This window comes from Mustela erminea, chromosome 20 (assembly GCF_009829155.1).
Source record: "Mustela erminea isolate mMusErm1 chromosome 20, mMusErm1.Pri, whole genome shotgun sequence".
NCBI lineage: Eukaryota > Metazoa > Chordata > Mammalia > Carnivora > Mustelidae > Mustela > Mustela erminea.
Window position 1 is genome coordinate 29,023,534 of NC_045633.1, and position 7,934 is coordinate 29,031,467.

Sequence of the window (7,934 nt, forward strand, 5' to 3'; positions counted from 1 at the left end):
TGAGAGGCCAGAGCACAGGCCGAGGACACTGTCACTCTGTTCCAAATGGTGAGGGGCCTTTGGGATTGGTAGGAGACTGGAGTTTGCCATACATTGCCAGCTCAACCCGGGACCGCGCTCAAACACAAGGGTAAACACGAGCCCACGCATCAGAGTAGTTTTACCTGGGTTCACGATTTTAAAGTCTAAAAGCAAATTCTTCCTTTCTTTTTTAAAAGATTTTATTTATTTATTTGTGAGAGAGAGAGCACAAGCAAGGGGGAGCCGCAGGCAGAGGGAGAAGCAAGGAGACCCATGCGAGACTTGATCAAGAGATTCTGGGATCACGACCTGAGCCAAAAGCAGCCAGAAGGCAGACATTTAAGCGACTGAGCACCCCAGGCATCCCTAAAACCAATTTTTTTTTTAAAGATTTTATTTGTTTATTTGACCGACAGAGATCACAAGTAGGGAGAGAGGCAGGTAGAGAGAGAGGAGGAAGCAGGCTCCGGGCTGAGCAGAGAGCCCCATGCGAGCCTCTATCCCAGGACACTGAGACCATGACCTGAGACGGAGGCAGAGGCTTAACCCACTGAGCCACCCAGGTGCCCCTCTAAAAGCAAATTCTTAAAGCATAAGTGAATTTTAGAACATACAATCCATGGATGGGAAACACAGGACAGCAGGCTAAGAAACCATTAAGCTGAAAATGGACTGGTTTTATGTTAGAAAGTCACACATTTCAGTTTCAGACTAAAAATTGGAACAAAGCTTAAAGACAAACTAGGAAAAGATCTTTATAACTTTCATGAGAAACAAAATCTTTATAATCTTTTTTTTAAAAGATTTTATTTATTCACTCGACAGAGATCCCAAGTGGGCAGAGAAGCAGGCACAGAGAGAGAGAGGAGGAGGAAGCAGGCTCCCTGAAGAGCGGAGAGCCCGATGTGGGTGGGGCTCGACCCCAGGACCCTGGGATCATGACCCGAGCTGAAGGCAGACACTTTAATCCAGGCACCCGAAGGCTTTATAATCTTAATATACTAAGAGCTCTTATGAATCTTTGAAAAGATCAGCATTACTATTGTCACTCTAACACATGAAAAGGGAACTGGCAAGATGTAAGGGGATGATAAATATATGTAAAAAGTCCCTCGTGACAAATAACAGATGTGTAATGTTTAAGGTATTTTTGTCTTCCTTTCTTTCTTTTTTTAAGATTTATTTATTTATTTGAGAGAGAGAGAGAGGAGAGAGAGGGGGAGGGTCCCTCTGCTTCTCCCTCGCCCTCTGCCTGCCCCTCCCCTGCTTGTGCTCTCTCTCTCTCTCTCTCAAATAAACCAATAAATCTTAAAACACAGAAAGAAAGGAAGATACCACCTTGCTGTATAGGCATAGAGCTGGCTCTATGACATCATGTTTGTGGAAATATGACTGTAGATAAAAACATGTTTGTGTGTATTTGCACAAGTGTGTTCTTAGAGTGTGTCTGAGAGGCAGCTCTGCAGAGGGGCGGAGCTGGAGGTCCGGAGTCTGAGTGTGCCTGGGCTCAAACCCCAAGTCTCCAGCTTATCAGCCGTTTGGACCTTAAGGTGGCTCTCTGTGGCTCACAAGGCGCTGTTCAAGACACTGGTGGCTTTTAGGTGTTTTTAAGGAACCCATCTGAATGGGAATTGCATCTTGTGTGTGTGCAATTACATGCCCTGGGGTGGGTGGGGGACCTCAGTTCCTTTGAGATAAGGAAGGTTATAGATAAACCAAAGAATAAGAAAGTGATAACTTGGGGCACCTGGGTGGCTCAGTGGGTTGAAGCCTCTGGCTTCTGCTCAGGTCATGATCTCAGGGTCCTAGGATCGAGCCCTGCATGGGGCTCTCTGCTCAATGGGGAGCCTGCTTCCTCTTCTCTCTCTGCCTGCCTCTCTGCCTGCTTGTGATCTCTCTCCCTGTCAAATAAATAAAATTTAAAAAAAAGAAAGTGATAACTTTTTAATGTTATGTGTACGTCCTCCCAAAATTCACAGGTTGAATGCCCAACCCCAATGATGGTATTTGGAGGTAGGGGCTTTGGGAAGTGATCAGGCTGTGAGGGCAGAGCCCTCCCAAAAGGGATTCCTACCCCTCTATGAAGAGGTCAGAGAGCTAGTCGTGACGTGAGGAGAAGTCAGTATGCAACCCCAAAAGAGGGCTCTCTCCAGAATCCAGCCATGCTAGCACAGTGTCCAGAACTGGGAGAAATAAATATTTGATGTTTAAGCCATCCGGTCTCCAGTCATTTGTTACAACAGCCTGAGCTGACACAGACCACAGGAGACTCCATCCTTTCCACAGCAACCTTTCAGGCCATGTGCTCCAGATGCTACAGCTTCAAAACCTCTTGATCAGTCTGCCTGGTCTGAGTGATTGAGTAGGGCACCACCTCCCCCGCCCACCCACACACACCATAGGTATTATCAAGAACAGAAATGAAGACCTGTTGTTTAGAGCTATGCACCATCTGGGGCCAGTCACTTGTCACCACAGCAAAGCCTACAACACTGTCCCAAGCTCTTCCCACGCGTAACTCACAGCAACCCTACCAGGCAGGGTTCTAAGCTGTGCAGTCCTCCATATGTGGAAAAACTGAGGCTTTTGGAGGTTAAGCCACCCACAGAGGTCATAAAGCCAGCCACGCTGGAGTTAAGATCTGAACCATGGCCATTTCCCCAGACTTCGATCCTAAGCCTAAGGCCAGATTAGCACTACTCACAAAACTATTTGTTCAGTCGTGCTGCCAGCAAACCTTCCAGGAGAGCCATCCCAGAGGCCATGGGGAAAGAAAGCCATCACGAATGGAGAGGCCAACTGAGGCCAGGAAACAGCCCATCTGTCCGGGTGTCTTCTTCCTGCACTCCTCTTCCACCTAAAACATGGGAACAGAACCTGTTCGGGACAGTTGCATTTATACCTCACCCCCCTCTCATCTTTCAGGAGGAGAGAAAAATGTGGATAGCTCTTAAGGTCCCCCTCTCTCTCCTCCTTGGTGACCACAGCGTCCTGATAAAGTTCCTTGTCCACAAGCACTGAATTAGCCAGATCTCTGGCCCAAAGGTTCTATATCCATGAGGGATGCCAACCCTGCTTCCCAGGTGAGTCTTGAGGAGCCTGGAAAGGGCAGAAATGCAAACCCAGAAGGAAAGCATCCCGCCTCCCAGGGGCTGAGTAGTGAGGGCAAAGAGGAAGGAAAACAAGATGGCGGCTGGGAGGAGGCAGGAAGAACTTCACAGACTCAGCCAATCCCAATCCATCCTGCCAAGGTCCCTTTGCAGAAACTGTCTTAACCTGCAGAAGTTTTCTGTGGGGTTGCAGAAATTGATTTAAGGAATTCGTCGTAGGAAATGTAAGTTCTCAATGATTAATGGGAAGCAGTAATATCTTCTGCACCAGAGAGACTCTTGGTTCTTTCTCTCCCACACACCTGTTTTCCTCGGGAAATGTCCCAGGATTCTCCAAAGGATTTAAACTGTCGCAAAGTAAGAATTTTAGCGAATCTAGAAGTTATCATGCAAGCATCTGGATTCAACAACTGAAATTAGAATTGGTTTGGCTCTCAGTTGGATATTTTTTTTTTTACTATTTGCATTTTTAAGATGAAATTTTCTTTTTAGAAAGAAAAGAAAGCAACAAATTTTGTCATTAATTTCAAGGCATTTGATTCCTGTACTATTTTCCTACCCACGTAGAAGGTAACATTTCCTGCTTACTGGGAAATGAATGACTTTCTTCAAACTCTCTTCTGAGCCATTGTGTTTGTAACAACTGCAAGAAACAATGCTTTCTGAGAACTTACCACTAACCAGCCAGGATCTGTTTTAATGGTTTCCACTCATCTGATTCTCAGGACAAAGCTGGGAGGTAGCCCTTATGTTGAGGTAACAGAGGTACAGTTTTATTCAGAGTCATAAGTGACACCGAATGAAAGGAACATGTATGGAGTTTATAATTTGATAAGTTTTGGTGCATGTATATACTCATAACTCCATCACCACAGTCAAGATAATGAATGTATTATACCCCCAAAAGTAATCTCTGCCTCCGACTTCTCCCTGCCCTCCCCCACTAAGTAATTCCCAGGCAATCACTGATATGCTTTCTGTCACTATAGATGAATTGGCTTTTTCTAGAATCTTACAGTTTTACATAAAGCGGGATTATATATTCCTTTTCAAATGATTTCTGCAAGCCAACATAAATATTTTGAGGATCATCAATGTTGTTGAGTGTATCAATACTGTATTCTTTGTCATTACGAAGAAGCCCACTGTACGAACAAACCATTGTGTTTACCCATTCACCTGTTACTGGATGGTAGGGTAGATTCCGGCTCCTTTCTCTTAGGTAAATACCTAGGCATTGAAGATTTGAGTCATATAGTACAGATATGTTTAATATTTTAAGAAACTGCTGAACTGGCTGATCATTTTCCATTCCCACCATCAATAAATGAGAGTTAAAGCAGCTTCCTATGTTTGCCAGGCACTTGGTATGGTTAGTCTGTCTAGTTACATAAAATGTTTTTCTTTTTTTTTTTTTAAAGATTTTATTTATTTTACAGACAGAGATCATAAGTAAGCAGAGAGGCAGACAGAGAGAGAGGAGAAAGCAGGCTCCCCGCAGAGCAGAGAGCCTGATGTGGGGCTCGATGTGGGGCTTGATCCCAGGACCCCGGGATTATGACCTGAGCCAAAGGCAGAGGCTTTAACGCACTGAGCCACCCAGGCACCCCTATAAAATGATTTTAAATAGGTGTGTAATAGTATCCTATTATGGGTTAAATTTGTTTTTCCCTAAGATTCATGGTCCTGAGCTGCTTTTCATATGCTTATTTTCCATCCAAAGATTGTGTCCAAATCTTTTGCTCATTAAAAAAAATATATATTAGTTTTCTTATTATTGGACTTTTAGGGGTTTTTTTAAAGATTTTATTTATTTATTTGGCAGATCGAGATCACAAGTAGGCAGAGAGGCAGGCAGAGAGAGAGAGAGGAGGAGGAAGCAGGATCCCTGCTGAGCAGAGAGCCCGATGTGGGGCTCAATCCCAGGACCCTGGGATCATGACCCAAGCTGAAGGCAGAGGTTTAACCCACTGAGCCACCCAGGCACCCTAGAGGTTTTTTAAAAATATGTTTCTGGATACAACCCTTTTATCAAGTATGTGATTTATAAATATTTTCTTCCAGGCTTTTCGTTGTCTTTACAATGTCCTTTAAAGTTCTTGGTTTTAATAAAGTGCAACTAATGTTTTTTTTTTTCTTTTATGGATCTTGCTGTATCTTTAAAAATTCTTGGCCTAACCAAACATTTATAAAATTTCTCCTATGTTTTCTCAAAAGCTTAATGGTTTTACATTTGGGTCTCTGATCTCCTTTGAGCTAATTCTGATCTATTCAGGGAGGTGTGAATCGAATTGCAGTTTTAGTCCAGTAGTCAAATAGGAATTCAGAGGAAAGTAGAGAAAATGACGGAAAGGCAATATGACAGAGTGCTGAGAGTTTTCCAGACTTAGGAAATATGTTCATACACCAATTCACAAGCAGGATAAAGTTTAAAAATCCCCACTTTCTCACTAAACTGTTACCTTAAAAAAAATTATAGGAGTTCCTTGAGTATTTTAGATGATAGTCCCTTGTGAATTTTAGATATTGAAAATATTTTCCTCCTCTGATCTGTATTTATCTCTGGAGTCCTTCATATTACAAAAGTTGTAAGTTTTGAAGTAATCCTTTTCATCAGTATTTCCCTTGTGGTTTTGATATTGGAGTTTTGTTGAGTCCTTTCCTACTCCAAGATCATAAAAATATCACCTCCATTTTTTTAAAGACTTTATTTATTTATTTGACAGGCAGAGATCACAAGCAGACAGAGAGGCAGGCAGAGAGAGACGGAGAAACAGGCTCCCCACCGAGCAGAGAGCCTGACTCAGGACTCGATCCCAGGATCCTGAGATCATGACCTGAGCCAAAGGCAGAGGCTTTAACCCACTGAGCCCCCCAGGTGCCCTATCACCTCCATTTTCTTCTGCTAATACTGTGGCTTTACTTTTGCAGTTAGGTCTTCAACGTATCTGGCATCCACATTACTCAATTTCTCTGACATCATCTAATAAACAATGGGTGCTTTCTTGTCACAGAGGTAAGTGAACCCCTCTTTACTCTTCTTCTCCCACAGAAATTTACCAAGACTCTCAAAAAGCTCAACCGAAATTTTTCTTGAAGTTGCATTATTTTTGGATTAATTTGGGGGACAACTGACATCTTTATAATATTAAGTCACCCCCTCCAAAAGCATGATACAACCATTTACTCAAATTGCTGGTAGGGAAACACTGTTGATATTTGTAGGTTGAACTTGAGTGAACACTTCTATAAGTTCTAATCTGTTAGCAATGGATTCTTATGTTTTTCTGGGGAGATGGTCATGTTATCTGAGAACAATGACATTTTAATTTATTCCGTTATAATTCTTATAGCCCCTCTTCACTTGCGTGGAAACCCCAGTATTGCATTAAATGGTAGGATGATGGTGGACATATCCATTTCTAATTTTAAAAGAAATGTATCTGATGTTTTTCCATTAAGCATCATGTTTTCATAGATTTTTGCTATATAACCCTTACGAGGTTAAGACAGTTCCCTTCTGGTTCTAGCTGAATTTTATCTAATGTTCTTTCTATATCCATTGAAATAAATGAATTTGATGAATATTACACATAGTTGAAATAACTGTATGTGACTTCAGTGCATAATTAGCATATATTACTCATAGTGTTACAAATGTATATTATGTATAGTGATAGATACAATTTAAACACAGTTCTGTATACACAGAATTTGATGGCTAATATATACAGTTTGAAAACACTCACAAATATTGTGCTCTAGACATAAATATGCAGTATAACTGTAATCAATGTAAAGAATGAATAGCAAATTAATGATAATCACTTCTATCGGGGAAAGGAAGAGAATGAAATTAGACAGGGATTCATATATGAGCTTTACTGCATCTGTAACATTTATTTCTAACAATATTAAAATTCTGAAGCAATATAGAAAAGCATCAAGTCTGGGTATGGATAAAAAGTTCACGGTCGTTCGCTGTAGTATATTCTCTGTGAAGGTTTTAAAAAATTGTTTAGATAAGACAATGGTTTTCTGTTTTACCCATCAGGTTGCCAGAGATCTAGAGGTTTGATAACACATACTGCTGGCAAGCCCGTTGGGAGACACAGGGGCCGGTGTTGTTGATGAGAATGTATGATGTTATAATTACTTTAGCAAAACAGGAAATCAATGTGCCCTTTGACCGGACAGTTCCATTCTGGGAATTTATCGGACTGATCGTATTAACAGATGTGTGCAAAGGGCATATATGCCTTCTAGCATTGGTTGTCGTAGCAAAAGACAGGGAGCAACTAACGTGTGCATTCCTGTGCATTGGAGGGGAGCTGATGAAGAAGTAGCAATGTTCATACAATGCAACTATGTAGCTTTAAAATGAAGAGGTAGATTCCATTGTGCTAATATGAAACTAACTTCGGGTTATAAGGTAAAGAGGATAAAAGCATTGTGTTTGGTATTCCAGTATTTGTTTAAAAAGAAAGGTAGGAGTCTATGTGCATTTGAATATGCATAGAGTTTCTCTGGGACCCAAGAGGTTAGTAACAGCAGGTGCCTTTCTGGAAGGGAATGGCAGGTGGGTGGAACCAGGGAGTAGGTATGAGAAAGAGACTCAGCCTTTTATTTTCACCCTAAACTAAAAAGCCTTCTAATATATTTGAATTTGTATAATGTGTATTAATTTTTCAAACAGATAAAAACATTTGTATCAATGGTATTTTAATGTCCCTGTCACTTTTTGTCTTGCCTCTTCTCAGAAGTCTCTAAAAAGGTAGTGTGGGTTTGTTTCTTTGGGGCTGA